The sequence below is a fragment of the Pteronotus mesoamericanus genome, unplaced genomic scaffold (assembly GCF_021234165.1).
Source record: "Pteronotus mesoamericanus isolate MK-2021 breed Mesoamerican mustached bat unplaced genomic scaffold, CSHL_Meso_final contig_50, whole genome shotgun sequence".
Lineage (NCBI taxonomy): Eukaryota > Metazoa > Chordata > Mammalia > Chiroptera > Mormoopidae > Pteronotus > Pteronotus mesoamericanus.
The window spans coordinates 6,337,086-6,356,137 of record NW_026555186.1 but is presented as its reverse complement, the minus strand read 5'-3'; the positions used below and the strand labels follow the sequence as shown (position 1 = coordinate 6,356,137).

At 42.9% G+C, this 19,052-nt stretch overlaps 1 protein-coding gene and 1 pseudogene across 2 annotated transcripts in view; both read right to left on the bottom strand.

Annotated features, from left to right (window-relative positions):
- Positions 1–19,052, bottom strand: part of ANKH (ANKH inorganic pyrophosphate transport regulator) — a 117,577-nt gene that overhangs the window by 50,476 nt on the left and 48,049 nt on the right. The gene's annotated exons all lie outside the window — the stretch shown is intronic.
- Positions 1,847–2,781, bottom strand: LOC129074697 (cilia- and flagella-associated protein 36-like; annotated as a pseudogene).

Sequence of the window (19,052 nt, the reverse complement as noted above, 5' to 3'; positions counted from 1 at the left end):
AGACACTCTATCTATGCTAATCTCCATCAATCTCGTCACTCTCTTGACTCTACCTTCTCTATTTTGGCTCCTCCTGTCTGTCCTTCCTTACTACTCTAACCCACATTTTATGATTATTCCTTTAACCCCACACATGTGAATACACACAACTTACTATCTGAAAATGTATGATCTTGGAGCCATCGAATCATTTACATTTTCCACTCTTATCAATATTTATAGGCCTCTACTTGGGCTTTGAGAGTGGCTGGAATCAAACATATGACGCAGACTGTGGCCACCACACACTCATTGTCTCCATCCTCTACTGGGCTGGTAGCTGCTTGGTTATCCTTCCATCTTTTCCATTCTCCTCCCTCAATAATCTCTTACTCAGCAGACAAACTCACCTCTTACTTCATCTGGAATATGAAATCCATCAGGGAGGAAGTAAATTTCTTGTTGTTTCTCTCCCTGAAACAAACCTCAACAAAACACACCTGCTCCCAACCCCTCCTCACCTCCTTTCTCCTATTCCAGTGGAACGGTCAGTCTCCCCAGGGCGAGTACAGGGCTGTCTACCTGGGTCTTTGCATTTGTATCCTTCCAGCCTCATCTGGAACCTTGTCACGAGCCACCACCTTCCTCTCCTGCTTGTCTGATTTTTGTTACATGCCTGACTCCTTCCCATCAACATATACACATGTAGAAATCTCTTCCATATTAAAAATAAACCTGCTTGTGACTCATCTCTTCCTCTAGTTACCGCCCCCTCTCTCACCTTCCTTTCATGGATAACTTCTCATCATTTGTACTTTTTTCACCCATTTCCTCCTCAGCCTGTTGGAACACCAGCTCTAAAAGGGCAGGGACCTGGTTGGTATCCCCAGAACTACAGCTATAACACAGTCCGGTCATATCAGATGAGGTCAACATATAGTAACTTGCTGAATGAACACACTGAGTTCTGGCTTCTTTCTCTCCCCAACACATGCTCTTCCTGATAAAGCAAATAGGCTCTTGTCTATCTTCAACTGTCTGACCAGCAGCAAATCTGACCCCGCTGGCCACTGCTTCTTTGAAAGACCTTTTTCCTTTGGCTATAATGACACTGAGGTTTCTGGGTTTTCTCCTATCTCTTCTGCTTCAGCTCTTTCTCCTTGATGTTTTCTCTTTGTCTCCTAAGTATTCATCTTCCCAGGGGGCTGTCTGGAGCCCTCTCCTCTTCTTACCCTCTGGTCTCGCTCATGGGCCCCACTCCCTCCTACAATTTCAATTACTTTCCGTCTGTTCAGCATCCCCAGATCCACCTTTCCAGACTTCTCTTGAGCTCCAAATCCACATATTTCCATTTGAATGTCCCACTGCCTCCTCACACTCTACATTTCCAAAGCTGACTTCAACCGTGAGGCTACTTGTGTTCCTGCAGATTCGACTTTCTCCTTGGGTTCCACTTGCCTGAATGCATCCGGGTTCCTACTGGAAAGCCTGAGGATCTCCCTGGATGTCTTTTATACTCATAGCCACAGACTTCTTGGTCCAATTCATACTTCTAGTTACTCCTGAATCTGTCTAGTTCTCTCTAGCCCCACTGCCATGTCTTGGATCAGGTCATTAATGGTCTTCTTGTCACCAAGCCCTCCTCCAATCTTTCATACTGTGGACAGATCACAGAAACCCAAATTCCAAAAAGCGCATCCAAGGTGCTGCAGTGCTGGCCCTGCTCACAGAACATCGGCTCCATGAATGTTGCTCTAAGAGTCTATAATACTGTCCAGCACGTGGTCAGTTGGCATCCAATAAATATTTGTGCAATGAGCGAACAATTACAAAAGTCATTTGAAATCTGACCTTGCTATCTCTCTGGTTTCAATTCTCTCTACACTTCCTCCTGCATTTTTTCTTTTAAGGATTAAAGAACTTCTTTTTAAGAAAATTTGAATTTGTTTTGCTAAATTGGTTTTAAATTTACTTAATAACTTCTTCTTTAAGTTTCTCTGCAAGCAATCTCCTCTTGGTTTAGTTGGCTTCTCCTCTGCTGTCATTTCTGGTCTCTCTGTCATTTCCTTTACCTTCCCAGCAGGTCTTCCCTTCTGTTCCGAATTTTGCATCTGCTTAGTCCTCATATCCTTTCTCATGGACATTAACTTACAGTGTTGTGCAAAATGTTATACCTTCATGTGCAAAATGTCCACCGTCCCCTTGAGAATTATTCATTTTTGCAGTTTCATTAGCCTGCACTGGGGGCTCTTGTGTTTTAGCCTCCAATAGCTGATTTTTTTCTCTTCTTTTCTTCCTTCAGTCCACATTCTCCTTTTGATTTTCTAAGAACATCCCTCAAGATTTTCACTTCTTCATATTCAAAATCACTGACCACATCAGAACCATCTGTTAAGCAGTCAGGTAGTAACACACTATTTCTCCCTTGAATTATTCGAATGACTTACAGCTCATTTCAGTGTTTTTCTGGACTGTCATTGCTTTAAAGATAGTAAAATCTTCTGCGGCCAATGGTTGCACAATGGCCTGTGAAGTAGGGTCTTTGCAAGAAGAGAAGCACATACTTCTTGAGGTTGATCTTCATTAATTCCAATTTCTTTGACGTATCTTTCTAACAGCTTTTCAACTAGTTCTTTGTGCTCCTGATGAACCTCTATATAGGTTCATCTTTCTTCTTCATCATCAAAAACATTTCTGCTCCACAAAGTCCCAGATGGGGATGGGCCATTCCAGGCCTTGCAGGAACCCCGGGGTACCCTCTGCTCCCCCACCCCGTTCTGCCTCGTCTCCTTCCGCAGCCATCCCATGCCAGTGGAGCTCCGTGGAACCTTAAGCCAGACCCCCAGAGCCAGCTCAGGCCTTTCAGCAGCAGGGAGCCAAGAGTGAATTGGTGACGAATTGCTCCCGCTGTCGGCCTGCCACCTGCACTGTGTGTTTTAGGGCGTATCAACTGTTTGCAGTTTTCTGGACGCACCATGCTCTCTTGCATCTAAAGGCCTTTGCTGAAGCTCTTTTCTCAACATAGAACCACTTTTACCCCTGTCCCCACCCCATTCACCTGGTAAACTCATCATCAGTTTGGGAATCGTATTTTCTGGGAAGCCATCTCTTAGGCCCGGTCCCTCCGTGGTGCTCCACAACCCGCAGGGACCCTGGACCCCTTTACTGTGCTCATTGGGTGTACTGTGGTTGCCTCTTTACTTGACTCCCATCTCACCAGACTACCTGAGGCAGGGATTGGCTTATTTGTCACCAGCGTTCCTACATCTACTCAGCACAGTGCCTGACACAGTGGAAAAATCAGTACGTGAAAAAATGAATGTGTTAGCTGTAACATACAGCTTACATCTGGTAATAAATCTGGTATCTTAGTATATTTGGTAAATAAAATCTCCAACTGCAGGTTTGGTTTTCTGGGTAAATAAACCTGTTTGACAGGATGGATGGATGTCAAATATGCAAAGTGATGGCAGTAGCACTGTACACATTCTTGGAGTCTTGTTATTTTCTTAAGAGATAGGCAAGGACTTCCACTGGTATTTCCACTATGCCATGCTGGGCACCGGTACTGGATAAAGGTTGGCTGCTTAACTATAGACACGCAGATATAAATGGAATGCAATACTGGGCCACATGATTAGCCTCCTAGGTGTAAAGCTTAAGCAAAGATTTCTTTTTTGACTCTTTTTTTCATGTCCTTTGGATGTCAACTCAGATACAGGACAAATTGTCCCTCTATAGAGTCAAATGCTGTAACAGAAGTTAGCTGCTGACAGAAGAGGAGAAGTAGTTTAGATTCAAAGGGTAAGAGAACCTTCCCCATACAGATACTGCAGAAGCTGAGAGAGCCCTGCTGAGAGCTCAGTGTGCCGCTGATAGGTACCCAGGGCAGCGGTGCCCAGCTCCTGAAAGACGGTACTTGTGAGGGCGACAGGGCATTGGGAGAGATGGCCCACACAATTTAGGGGTGCCAAGGGCTGCTGGATCCTGATTTTGTAACTGATATTCAGGGTCACATGGTAAAAAAAATTGATCATGTTGATGGGAAAGAAATATGACTACGAAAGTTCTAGTATGCTTTAAAAGTGGCTTTTCAAATTCTTCTACAAAAAGGTGGTAAGTTGGAAAGGTGTTGCTCCCTAAAACAGCAAGACATTATTACATGAAATGCTAAGTGTCCCCCCGCCCCCCCTCCCCCCGCCGCCGCAACTTTCTTTTATTTACTTTCAGTAAGATGAATACTTCCTTTACTTGCCTCATCCTGGATGAGAAAAACCAATGGCACAGAGGGCTGGGTAGTAATTCTGTCTTGTTAGTCTGCCATCTAATCTTGTTGATGAAAGACTGCTGTCTACAGCTGCAATATAAAGCACACTCACTATTGTTGCAGATGACAGAGAGCTTAAAAATCTTTCTCAAACTCAAGATCCTCAGAAAATTTACATTTATGGAAGTGGGAAAATTCAGCAGGCAAAGCGACCTGTGGGGATAGCTTCTTCCAAAGACATGGCTAATCACCATGTTGGATTTCAATCCTCTCAAGGAGTCCGGGTTCCTGTAATTTTCCACTGTTATTGTTCTGTTCGTCTGTATTTTAAAAGTGGTTTGGGTTAAATTAGATCATTTGTCTTCCCGGTAGTTTTCCAGCCATGCTTTATTTTCTCAAGGATCTATATTGCTCTAAATGAGACACCCCCACTCTGTTTAGCTGGTGCTCGAGCCAAGAACCTGACACCCACACATGAGGCTGTGGTTTACAGGGAGTAGCAGGAAAATGAAGCCTGGTCTCCTTAGTAGTCAAGTCATTGCTCTGGGTAGTGGCGTCCATATTTAGTGCTTCCTGAAAAACCCAGGGACAGCACAGGGCAAGTCCAGAATATGACACGCTTTTAGTCTGTCACTTCCCATACTTGGGAGAGGAGTTTATATAAAGAATGGATAAACTGCTAAACAGGTATGAAATTTGGCTAACTCAGTTTTCCCCATGGGTTTCTTCGGTATTTCAGGGGAAATAAATAACTTCTCATTTTTGGCCTCATACTCTGGAAATGTGTTAGTTCATTAATATATTGTAGTGTCATAGGATCCTCCTTAAATCCTCTTGATCTTTCTTTTAAATGTAAAGCTTATTCACCTAAATTTAACTTTAATTCAAGATGGTGGGAAGCTTGACAGGAAACAAATATTATTATGAAAATTCTAGTGTACTTTAAAAAACCCAAAGGTTCCTGTCAAGAATCTTTACATATTCCTCACTTTGAGCTCACATCTTTATTACAGAAATGCCCGTATTTACTACTAATTATTTTTTATACCTGTAAAGTTATATGGCTCCCAAATGATAATATTGCTTGGTTAATGTCTTAGGATTATCCCCATTCCACTTCAGAACTGAGTTTAAAATGCTTTTATATTAAAAAACAACAACAACACAACAACTCCATAAAAAAATCATCTGGAATAAAAGACTAACTGCGATATCTGGGGAGTTTGTCTTTTGCTACATTTCCATAACTTTCTCTCTGCCTGCATGCTTAAATATCCTCTTCCGTGCTGAGTAAAAGTTTTTTTTCTGATTACTCTAGTATCTTAAATTTAGCTGTGGATCTCTGAGCACCTCAGAAGTGCCATTCTTTGTCTCCAACTCAACTGTAACATTCAGAGATGACATCTATTTCCTTCTATTGATGTTTATGATGCATTTATACTAACAGAAGCAAAAGGCGATGGCTATTTGCATCTGGATCTTATGAAACCCAATAAGGACAGTAATGATGATGACAAAAATATCTTAGCAGTTAACATTTACTGAGTGCTTGCTGTCGCAGATGCTATCTGTGAAGCAGGTACTACCGCCTCCTAGGTGACTGGTGGGAACACTGGTGCATGGTGAGGTGAAGTCACTTTGCCGAGGGTGACACAGGAATCCAGACATCTCCGGTCTTTGGATCTTAACCATCACTCTATTTTACCGAAGCTAAACCCTCCTTCCACTTTGAGTCAGCTATCACAGTTAGTGCCAGTTGCTTACTTCAAACAGAGAATTAGCTGATCAGATCAAAGGGAACTTTCGGATAAAGACAATTTCTATAAAAAATTCCAAGAGCCCTGAAATGAAAATTATTTGTTCAACAGTAATGTGAGCAAGCACTACAACTGTGTGGAAGATGAATGGAATGAGACGGAAGTCATTATATTTGAGCCCTGAGAAGAAAATGAGAATAAAAGAAATCAGGTTCCTGGGGCTCTACAATCGGCGCCTTCCAGCAAGGGGAGCACAAACCTGTGGCCACAGCGCTGTGTGGGCGGCTGCATGAAGCTCAGGCACCTATTCCAACAGCACCAGTGTGGCGGGACTGCTCATGGGCTCTTTACAGCGGACAAAAATGTTTATCCCATTTATACATGGGGCAATGCATCATCCCAGTATCTATAACTTGTCCAATTTTTTTTTGCTTCTCAGCTGCAGAATTCATTTATTTTTGCATGGGGTTCAACTATGACTCATGTCAGGTATTTATAGGACACACATCAAGCTTTGTGAAAGATTGCTAAGGGTCTGTTGAATTGATTGTCTTTAGGAGGTGGGTGCAAGAGAGTAAAAATTAGGCATTATTCAGGTTATTCCATCTAGTCCATAGCTGTTCTATACTAGTGACCCTCGCACACATGGACTCTGCAGAGACTTGCACACACATACCTAGAAAGGAATCCCAGCAAAACTCAAACAGACAATATTTAATGGGACAGAGCTGTCTTCAATGTTTGCCTTGCTGTGTGCAGAAGCCTCCAGGGAGGCCCCTGTGAGTGCCTGGGAAGGGTGTCTGTTAAAGTAGTACAGCTACAATCAAGGCTCCAGTGATTCTCATCAGAGGAAGATTTGCGACATCCCGCTGACAGCTGGCCAGTAACTGGCACCACCTGACTAGAGAAAGGTCTACTGGTCCAGCCCCACAATCTTTCAGTGGCTCCGGGACTCTGTGTGAAATCTTACAAGTGTGGCAGGCTTGGGTTTTCCCTTAGTTTCTGTTGTCTTTCTGACAGTTAAAAGCTAATGTAATTGTCCTGGTACAAACTGAGAACAGACTCAAAATACCTACTGCTCAGACTCTTGTTATTTAAGCCCGTGTAAGTCCTGTGGGAGTTCCACTCAGAGCGGGCATTCTGAAGCAAGAAGGACTCACATGCAGCCCCAGTACTAAATTCTACCAGTTGAAATTAAAATTGTTATTTTAAAGCATTGTAGGAAAAGATTAATACAAATGAGAATGGGAGTAACTCTAATACAACTCCTTACTTTGTGTTTATTATTTAAAAGCAATGCACAGATGAAAAAAAGAAAAGCCTGTTTCCTATTTGTTTCTGATGGCACAGTCTGTGTCTCATTAAATTAATAAACTTATTAGACCAATATTAGAAATAAACTGCCTCTCTCCCACTGTAAAAGACAACACTATAAAGTTCTTGGGAATAAATTCAACAAGAAGTAGAGTTCTGAAGTAAAACCACAGAATTTTCTTGAAGTTTGTAAAATAAGACCTGAATAAGTGGAGGTGAACTATGTTCCTTGATGAGAAGATCTAATGTTGATGAATCTATCAGACACCCTTCTGAATTCGCCTGTAAGCTTAATGGAGTTAGTCAAAATGCCAGAGATTTGGGTTTTCATTTCGATCTGGCTAAAATGGTTTTCAACTTTATACGGGAGGATAACCAAAAGAAAAATGTGATAAAGAAGTCAAAAAAGGGGGGCTTCCTTTGCCAGGTAATAAAAGTTACTAAGAGAAGGTGACTCACAGCAGAGGAGATGCTAATGGGATAGACAGAGGGAAAGATGCTCAACCACAAGAGCAGTCAGGGGAAAAACATGGAAGGAAGCAAGACTGCCATCAGATTAAAAAAAATTAAAATGACTGATGAAATCCAGCGGTGGTGAAGATACAGCACCATGGCGAATTTCATATTGTACTGACTGGAGCGTAAACTGCTATAATCTTGTACAAAGGAATATGTCAAGGTATTAAAATTAAAAGTGTACCAGCTCCTTGACTCAGTAAGGAAAAAAGGTTACATACACATTCATATTGTTTTACTTAGGACAAAGAGCACCTGTTACTTTATATTTGAAAATGAAAAAAGCAACTTGTTTAATACGTGAATTTCCACTCATTTTGATTAATTGTAATTAAGTTGAATAATCAAAATAAGTGAAATACCTAACTCTTAGGGTGCAAAACCAGGTAACCACCCCACAAAGTGAAAGTTGTTATGTTATTGGCACACTTAGTAATCGCCTGGGATGAGATCTCTTAGAAGAATTCCCTCCGTTCATTTCACTTGAAATATGCCATGATTTCCAACAGTTTAAAAAACAAGGCTGAATACTAGAAGCTCTGTGCTAGCCAAAAAACAGTTGCAAAATCTCGACCTTTGGGCATGAGAAAAGAGGAATCTTCTTTCTTTTGACACTCCCTCCTGCTGCTGCTTATTTAAGGTGACTTCTCCCTTTTTTGACTTTAGCACCTAAATCATGATTTGCTTACAAATAGGTAAAACAAATACAGTATGCTAACACAGTCTGACTAGAGCATAAAAGTCTTTAACCCAATCTGCAGGGTCAGAGACAGCTTCCTGGAGTCCTATTACCTCTACAGGCTATCCACACCCCCTTGAGTTCCCTCACGGAGTGCTAACTCTTAATCCCAGCTGAATGCCAGCATCTTCCACGTCTCGCTGGCCCATCCTCTGAGATCAAGGTCAAGTCTTTCCTACCCTATTCTCAGCCACATGACTGTGCCTGTCACAGGTCATCACTTATTTATTCATAGCACTACTTCACACATTCAAATATACTAGGTGAGTATGGCACGTTGGCTTGGTTCCATGCTCTTTATTGGCCAATGAACATGATTCGGTGTCAGAATTTTAACCTTGAATGGCTACCATGCCAATATGACATACTCCCGAAGTATATTTGAATCTTTCTTTATATCCCTTACACATCTTAGAACTAGGGGCTTGTATGAATGGTTACTCATTGATTAACTGTCATAAAGACTAGGGCAGTTTTGTATGACAAGGAGGAGGACAGATTTAAGGAGCTGAAGATGGAAAAAGTGGTGGGTGGGGAAAACAGTATAAAGGCTGAGAGAGATCCACATAGAAGGGCTATCAGTGAAACAGGTGCTAAAATGTAAACACAACACTACAGCTATTCAAACTGTAGAGACAAGATAATAATTCTAATTGATCAAAATGGCTGAATAGGGAACTTCTGAACAAAGGTATATGGAATGTGCCCTAAATATCTGTGCAAAGGAAAAAAAATGTAGCTTGGACTCTTTGGGTATGGCTACATTTAAACTCATTTGTCATTGCCTGTAACAGCATTTATATAAGAATTTAAGAATCATTGCAATCTCAGTGTTAGAATTGTTTTACCAAGTCTCATGCTTGGGCTTCCGTATGGGCTAAATGCATTTTTTTAAAAAAAGCTAATTTAATATCCACATTTCAATTACCCTAAACTTATGTTGTGTTTCAAGAGTGACAGTGATAAAAAAAAAAAAGCCCCTTTTCTAGAAAGTCTTTGAAGAGTTCAGTATTGTGGCTTAGTAAACTCTCTTTAACACTAAAGAATGAACCAAAGTAAACATTTTTTCCTATTTTACTGAGAGTAAAAGAGAATCTCCCAAGATTATTAAATTTCTAAATAGCAAAGTGCAGATTTTTAAATTTGTACTTTAAGGGTAAAAACAATGGTAATTCTGGACTTTGAAGAGTAAATAGATTTTTCTCATTATGTCAAGTTAAATTTCTGACACTAAAATTAAACCTGTTTTAAAATAAGCTTTATACTATAATGCCTGTCAATTGCTTAACATAGAAAATGATGTTTCCTCACAAATTAAAATGCATTAAGATTTTCCCCTTGGTCTTCCCAAAAGACCCTTTCTACAGAACAAAAGATACTTCTCTATAATTACTCACTTCTATGTAAAGATTAAAGTGCACTAAATGGAGGAAATATGACATAAACCATTATATCATGTAATTTCTAATCCTCTCAAACGCTTATGAATTTAAAACTCATCCCATATGCCTGTACTACATGTTTTCTTGGCTGATGCAAAAATCGAAGAAGTCAAAGAGAAAAACAACGATCAGGGAAAAACAGGAAGTCCCAACTTTGAAAAACACTCATTCTACCTTCTATGCGAACCACAAAAAGATTAGACAAACTAAGTGTTTGTTGACATTGGCTGTAAATTTTGAAAAGGAATAGAGCCTTAAAAATATATCTGGAAGGAGACTCAAATTCCTTTTTCACTGGTTCTCCTCTATTTCTTTCTTTGTGTAAAATATATTTGAGAGGAGCTGCTAAGTAGAAATCTAAAATTATTTTCACATTCCTCCCTGTATAGATGAGCAGAGCTGTATGAAGCTCCAACTGTTGCCAAGTGGACTCTCTTAAGCAGATATAGGGGTCTGTGCTGGGCATTTTCTCTTGTGATCATATTTCATTTAATCCTTCTGAAAACCCAGCAGGGTAGGGAGTCTCAGCTCTTGTGGAAGATGGGGAGACCAAGGCTCAGGGAGAAAACAGAGCTGTTCGGGGCTGAATTGGGACTCTGGCCACCGATGCCAGCAGAGGGGCCTGGAAAGCAGCCGGGCGGTGAGGTTCCCCACGTACTTACTGGCTGCACGATCTCGGGCACGTGACTAGCTCTCTGAGATTCAGGATTCTACAGGAATAGCAATCCTCACCCAAACCTGTCTCCTGTAGGGTTAACTGAGATTACGTGTGTGAAAGTGCTTAGCACCGAAGAAGGAGGAAGAAGGAGGCGTGTCGCCAACCCTCTCTCCCTTCCCCCATTAGAAGACTGGAGATACGATGTTTGGGTGTGAGTCCCTAACTTAGACCACCTGCGCTGACACACCAGGGCTTCAGCATGCAGTTCTGGTTCAGGGCAGACTAATAATTAGTCCTGGAGACCTGCGGCAGATGTGTGTATCTTCTGGGATTCACTCGATTTTTAGAATAGCCTCAGCCAGTGGAGCAATTCAAAGCAAAAATAACTTCCTTGATCCATGGAGTCATACCGACTTGGCCCCGTAGTATGTTCTGGTAGGGACCGTGAAGGACCCTAAGTCTGGGTGAGGGATGAGCTCCATTTTCCAGAAGTGACCCAAATGCCTGAAGTTTATGACTCTCCGGCCAGTGGGGAAGAGAGGGGCAGCAAGAAAATAGATACCTGTGGTAGTTGCTTTTTGATTTCCATAAAAAATGCAAAGATACAAATTCAGTGAAGCAGTTCCAAAAGCACCTTCTACATCACGCCCCGCTGCTGCCTAGCCAGGCTCCTCCAGCCCTAATAACCCTTGCCTCCCCCTCACTTTCTTTTTATAAGCCTGGTTCCTTTGCTTAAAAAATTCAGCCTTGCACTTAATAGCAGTAGTAGCTAAGCAAAATCAAGCAACCTTCTCATTACTCAATATTTGCCTTCATTAATCTGACAGCTTTAGAAGGAAATGTGCACAGCGTGTTCAATGCACATGTTCAGAAGCAGCTTGCAGTAACCCCTCATTAAGGCAAAAATCTACCCTGGCCTCTGGGATCACGGAGAGGCTGCTCGAAGGAGAGCTGGGTGCTGGAAGGGGATGTTGGTGGGGTCATGGATCCCAGGCAGGGGAGTTTAGATTGGCTGTATAGGCAATAGGAATGACCTGGAGCTTGTGAGTATAGAGTTCATGAAGATTGATCTGGTAAGAATGTGTGTAACGGACTAAAATGACAAGAAAATAGAGTTAGAAAACCACCTCTTACCACAGACCCCCAGGGAAGAGGTGGGGAGTCCAGGGCCCATGGTGTTGGTGGCAGGAAAGAAAGTTGGGAGCCAACATTTATTTTGATGCAAGAACCAAGGTCTGTTTCTCATCTGTCTCGAACACCCCACCCCTGAGTCAGCCTCCCTGAGGGCGGGGTCTGCATCTAGGCCATCCATCAACATGGGCGAAATAAAAGAGCCATTTCAGGTTGTCTAGCTGAGGAGGGGTGTCACTGCCTGAAACTGGGTACCCGTGACATAAGCTAAAAACACTACCTGGAGCTATCCATTCTCCAAGTCATGTGAAATAAAAATAAAACAATACTTCATTACAACGAAGCCTAAAATAAAAGAGAGATGAACTTCCTGTCTGAGTTTAAAGAGGAATATAAACCACAGGGAAGAATGGATGGCCAGAGCCAAGCTGCCTCAGACTCTGTGAGCCTTGACCCTGGCATCTATAAGGATCCTGGGCATGAAAAATATTCAGGGGGATGCTGTGAGTTGCTGTGAACTATACTTCTGTCACTCAGTCAGCGGCTACACACCGATCCCACCCTGTGTGCAGCAAGAGTTCACAGGGCTCTGTTTATTCCTGGGCCATGCACACCACAGACCTAACCACTAAGTGCCCCTTGCCTCTGGTGGCTTTGCCCTGAGATGCTGAGCCTGTGCAGACTGGCAGCCTGGCAAGGACTGCGGGGCATCAGGGTCAGGGAGACCACTGGACATCTAGCAGCACAGTTCCCCAAAAGGTAGAGCAGGCTAAGTGGTCTGAGGTGCAGAATAAAGAGGAAAGGGCCAGGTGGCCAGAACCAGATTGATAGCATCGGGGGACACAGAGTAAGATGATCAAACAGGCGATGGCAAGAAGGGAACTTGTTGCTATTCTTGCCTTCAGTGGGCCTGCTCCTCACTTGAGCCCCCCAGTCCCAAGTGTTTGCCCTGGAAGTTCTCAGGTGATGACCCGGTGGCCCTTGTAGCTGAGTGGTCTCCGGGAAGACAGCAAGCAGGGCCTGGCAGGAGCAGTTTCCTGCCCTGTTTGCTCTGTCATGGGGCAGTAACTCCTCTCCCTCTTCATCTGGTATCACTGCTGTTCTTTGTTGCTGACTGTTGAACAATGAATGGGATGACCACCCACTGGGGGAAAAATGTGTTTCTCTAAGTGCAAGAAGTCCTGATGCATTTGCTTCTGCAAAGCAAATGTGTTTGCTAAGCTGACACTTATCTGATGGCAAACTGCTGGCGGGATAAACAGAAATATCACCAGGATCTTTTTACACTGGTGAGAACCAGATGCCCTGGGATGGCCATGAAGTCAGGGAAACTGCAGAGCTCTGTTCTCTCAAGCAAAAGACAATGTGGTGTGTGGACTCTGGGAAGCCCGAAGAGTTTCGGGAAGTAAGGCGTTGTTGGGGAGTGGGCTGAGATACCAGCCTGTTCTGGGGCAGCAGGACCTATTTTCAAAGCACCCTTATTTTAACCACAGTGGACGGAGACCTGGAAAAAGTCGAATTACTGAAGCCAGAAGGGTAACCTGCAGCTTCCTGTGCGCCGAGCCCTGAAAGTACAGTGAGGAGGAAGTGGAATAGCAGGGAGAAGTCCTGACCAGGAACTGAAAACGCTCTCCAGTTTAAACGCCCTTTCCCTCCCTCCTTTCCTCTTTCTCACCCTAATTCCTTACTCCTTTTGCTTCCTGTTAGATCAGTTTACAGATACATTTTCCCAGGTTTTCTAAGCGCTTTGTGAATGTGCTGTGGCTAAAGCTCAGGCCCACAGGCAGATCACTGCTTAAGGTGCAGTTTAATTATTTCCCCATGGAGCTGATAAACACAATATGCAAATATGAGAACTTGCACAACTCATATAGTAAGCTTGCTTTTCAACAGACATGGCCTTAAGATTTGCACACCAAGATTTAGAACTGACTGCCCTTCTTGGAATGGGGTTGAGGTTGCATTTGGCACTATACTGTCAGAGGACTTTGAAGAAATACTTTAGTTTTGCATTTGCTCCAGCACAAGGTGAGCAATGGAAAGAGAATTTCGTTTGTGTTTTGGGAGGTACGCTCTTGGGTTTTCCTTTGCTGGGCTGTGTATGTTCTGGGGTAATGGAAGTGAAAGGCAATGCAGAGACAATGTGTGCTCCATGCAGCGTGGCTGACTGATACCAAAACGCCTGGACCCAAGTCTGGTCCAAAGCTTCTCCACTGCCCTCGCTCATCACAGGCTGCTGCAAGCAGCTGCTCTTCTCTGAAGCCGGATTTTTCCTGTTTGTGCACAGAAACTTGTACTATGTTCTCTGTGGCACGTTAATGGCAACACAAAATTTGGTCACTGGTTTGGAGTCCCTACTATCAAACATCAGAATGCAGTCAGCAATGGGAAGGTGGGAAAAATTAACCTTCAATTATAGTGAAATCCAGACATGACCTAGTAAACATTGTGGTTTGCTATTTGAATAGGCATCATTTTCTGCATTAAAAAAAGAAACAACAACAAAAAATACACAGATGTAGCTTTTCTCTTAAACAAGAGGAATTCCCTTAATAATACTTGGTGGTTCTTAAACTCACTTTCAGTGAAAATACATCCAAAATCGTGTGAAATTGATTAATAAGATATAAAAATACCAAGAAGAAAAGTACTGGATTTTTAAAGCAAACCCTTACCGTTTTCAAATGGGAATTGTACAAGGGACAATGCACAAGCAGAAAATATATATAAACAAATATCCAGGGAAGAGCCTGGATACTGTGAGCTGGTTAATAATTCCTTTTGCGACATGGCACCTTTTAGTGTTCTATTCCTTGGAGCCTTTTATAGTTAAAATTAGATTGCACACATTTTCATTGTCAGAGCAGACCACAGCTGAAAAACATCTTTCTGACATGATATTTTTACTATGAAATTTGTATCTGTGCCTTTTGAGTATCATTTGGTATATATCTTAGAAAATTTATTATACTCACTATATTAAACGTTTTTTAAAAGACTAGATTGTTTCATTAACCTCCTTTTTTTACATAGGACCCTAGTAGGTGCCTTGTCTGAGCCCTTGAATTCTTTACGACCCTCCTGGAAGGAAATTCCACTGCTTCCACTCTCACTCGTGTCTAACCCGGTGACTACCGCCACTGGCTCTGAAATCCTCAAGGTCCGGAACTTGATGAGCTCATGCAGTGCTTTGGAAAGCATGTTCCAGAAACACTGTTTCTTCCAGGTGTTAATAGGTGCCAGTATAGCCCTAGACATGCATAAATAACTTTAGGATACAAAGTTAAACTCTTTTTTTAAAAGACAGAAATTCCCGATGACTTTATATGCCAACATGTGTTATAAATCTCCAAGGGAACAATGGTAGTCCCAAATGTTTTTGCCTACAGGACCCTGTCTTTGAGGAGCACGTCATGCTGCTGACTCGCCAGGTGTGCACACACAGCTGCGGAAATGAAGATACAGTATGGTGTGGGTACCTTTTGAAGAGAAGAATGAAGACTCATTATCAGTGCTCCCTAGGGGTTCAGACAGGGTGAGGCTATGAGGAGCAGAAGAATGGGCTTATTGGGATCTAGTTCCTTCTCTGGCACAACTGGCCCTGGCTTACTAGAGAGGTCACTGAGTCGCCTCGTGTGATTTCAATGGTCTCTGAGGTCCTTTAATAATGTGATTCTCACCATCTTTGTATGACAGCCCACGGAAGGTGGAGGTTATCAAGGTTCAGCACTTTTGAAGGTTAGTTCAGCGTTTCTTGCTGTAGGTATGTACTTATTCTTAGGTATCTAGTTCCCATAGAATCTGTTTCATGGTTCTTTTAATTGCCTTGTCACTGTCTACTGACCTAATCTACACATTTCTTTTCTGTATGAGACAGTAGCTCACCTTCATGAGTTGATATGTTGTCATTGCAGGATGTACAAACAACTTTGCAATGGTTTCAGCCCACTGCAAATATATTACCCTACCCTGTGCACAGGAAGTTAAGACAGCGCTGGCCCTGGACAGCGCGCTCTCTGTCCATTTGCAGCTGCTCCCTCCTTAACCTGCCGCCACGCCTCCCAATGGCCCACTCCAACTCTGTGCCTCTAAGTAGTCTCATTATCACTGAACTAGAGGTTTGGAGAAGATACATATAAATAAGAGGTAATTTTAGCTTGTTTACAATCTAGCTGGGAAGATAAGATAATCTTATAAAACATATAATAGACATAGAGTTATAAACACTTGGATGCAACTTTGTATTGTAATTTTCAGTTCTTCTACCATCTTGCCGTTTCGGCATATTTATGTTTTAAAAACACTAAAAGTACAAGCTGCTTAATTCAGTAGTTGTTGAATAAAATAAAATTGTTAATCAGTTAAAAAGAATTATCCCCATGGAGCCCTTCTTCCCCCTCACTACGCTTCCCCACTCCTAAAAGCAACAACAACAACATTAAAACTCTACACAACACACCAAACAATATATTTAGGTGGAGAAAACAACTTACACAAGCCTACTGCTGGAACAGGGTTAAAACAGGGGACTTTAACATGTTAAATGGAATATTCATCACCATTTAATAATTTAGTAACTGCCATTGAATAGTTATCTTGGAGTCCAATAGAATACCCCTGATGTCAGTGCCTGATGAGTGTTCGCTATGGTACTGTCATTTGTGCTATGAACAGAACGAACCCTTGTCTCAGGATGTCAGGGGACACTCGCTGTGGCTGCATCAGGAGGTCATCCTCCTGCTAGGAGGGCAGAGATGAATCTGTAGAGTGTAGACCATTAGGAACGGAAAGGGCAAGTTCCTGTGTGTGTTGTTCTTGGAGGCTCTTCTAATGGGGATGGGCCGTGGCGGTCTTCTATCAAATGTGAGCTATCTTTGGTCATCACCAGTTTGAACTGTCCTCTTGTAACCTCTTGTAAGTATAAAAGGGAAATGCGGAAGACACTGAATCCCTGAACTGGTACCTGCCAAACTAACAAAAGAGAAAGAAAAACTACCTCTGCACTGCAGAACTCTTCACCTTAGGAAGTCCGTGCGATTTTAGATATACAATTCTGAACAGTACTGGCTGTTATGAATTCAGATGACACAGTTCTACTTTTAAAAATCTTTTACTTCTTTTTATTCCATGTAATGAACTGTTTCCTGTGCCTGTTTCTTCCTATCCCAGCATTGAATCAACTCGCAGAGCCACAGCCACAGAGTTAGTGCCTACGCGGTGCGCATGGCGGCCCTTCCATGTCCCTGAGTCCACACACTGAGTTCGTGAGATTAAGGAGTCTACTCTTCCTTGAGCATTTTTCCCTTGCCAATTCTTCACCTCAACCAGTTGTGAGAAAGTTAAGTTTATTAAAATATTTTCAATTTTTGCACGTGTGTCTTTACGGGTACCTGCACTATCATCTGCTTTAGATGATAAATCTCTAAAAAGCAGGCACTGTGACCCCCTAGGGCACATCCACAGCAAAGCAGCACAGGTAAGGGGAAGGTCTGAAAGCTTCGATGAGATGTGTGAGCCTGACATCAGAAAGCTCAGGCTCCCACCCCCCTCCAGTTTTCTATTTCTTGAAATGAACTGTTCATAGGATGAAATGGTGCCTTTCTAGAGAGATGCAATACAGAAGCATGACCTGCACTGTTCAATTCTCATCCGTCTGAGTAGCCCAGAGTTGGGGCCTCTTGGATGAGAAGCCACTAAAGAAAACTTAGGACCCACGGGAAGTCGGGTGGATGACTCAACAGGAGGCTCCTTCCTCTGAGTCAGCTCAGTCTCAATGTCACCCTAGAGTGGGCACTGGGCTCCTGAAGCCAAAACAGAATTAAAACCTGAACCCAAACTTTTGCTCCCAAAGGAGCCTAAACAGGAAGTTAGTTTTTGGATGCCAGCTGAACTGCAGCCACAGACACGGACTCTGTTTTCACTCTCTGGTGTCACTGCCGCCCCTTATTCTGACCGGTCAGGGGCTGGGCACCACCAATAGCTTCTGAACCCTGTCCAACGGAGGGCAGGCGCAAGAAGCAATTCTGAACTTCATGGGAGAGGAGAATAACCATGATCAAAGCATATAAATGACTAACTAATAAAATGTAAAGTAGTAAAATGATGAGCACGTTTGTACCTGATTGCACTGATACATCAGTCCAGGATTAACGTTCATTGATGTTGAGTTTAAAGTACCCAGGTGACAGGACTAATTACATTAACTATTAACTCAGTGCCTGCCATTTATTCCAGCGTGTTCAGGTTTCAGGAATCTCTTGTGGCACCAAGGAACTAAAGAGACAATTACATGTTTAATTTCTACTTTCTGTGCCCTCAGAAGCCACCACTTGTCTGTCCTTGGTTCCCTGACTTATTATCTCATGGTGAACTTTTTGTTTTTTAAATTACAAAGTCTGAAAAAGAAAAAAAAAAAAACCTTTAAGCCCTGGCTGGTGTGGCTCAGGTGGTTGGCATCATTCAGCAAAATGAAAGGCGGCCAGTTCAATCCCTAGTCAGGGCACATTGCCCAGGATGTAGGTTCAGTCCCCCATTGGCGCATGTGTAAGAGGCACGGATCGATGTTTTCCTCTCCTATTGATGTTTCTCTCTCTTTTTCCCTTCCTTCCCCCTCTCCCTAAAAATAAATAAATAAAATCTTTTAAGAAAAGACTTAGGAGGAGATCGAAACTTGCGCATCACTGTCAAGGTCATTTTTACCTCTGCTACACCCCGACTCCTGGAAGGCAGAATAGTGCATTCATCAAATTCCAGACCCAACATTTCCGTGGCAAGAAAAATGCCATTTTACGGAGAATTATGACTTCAACAGGACGCTGTGGGCCAAGAGGCTAGGTGGGAAAGGCATGGTCTGTTAAAAGCAAAAGATGAACCGTGTTCCTGCAAACACAGCTCCTGATCTGGCCAGCGCAGTTCGCACAACCTCCTCAGTAAGGGAATCTCACTGCCATAGGCAGCGTGGTGCATTCTGAACTCTGACTTTGGCTGGTACCAGAACAGTCTCTGGGCTTTCCAAAGTCTCAGCTCTGCCTGTGAAGTAAGCTCAGCCACTCATATCCTTACTCACACAGGAGAAAAAGACAGGGCTGACCAACGACAACAGCCCAGAGACAGGGAAGTAGGGAAAGAGGAGAAACCTGTGGTCTCAGAGCTGGGACTTCCCCCTGGCCACCCAGACCAGGCACATGCTTCCGGATGAAGAAGCCTCCAGGTGTAACTGCCCAATGTCAGTGAGAGGCAGGACTGCTGG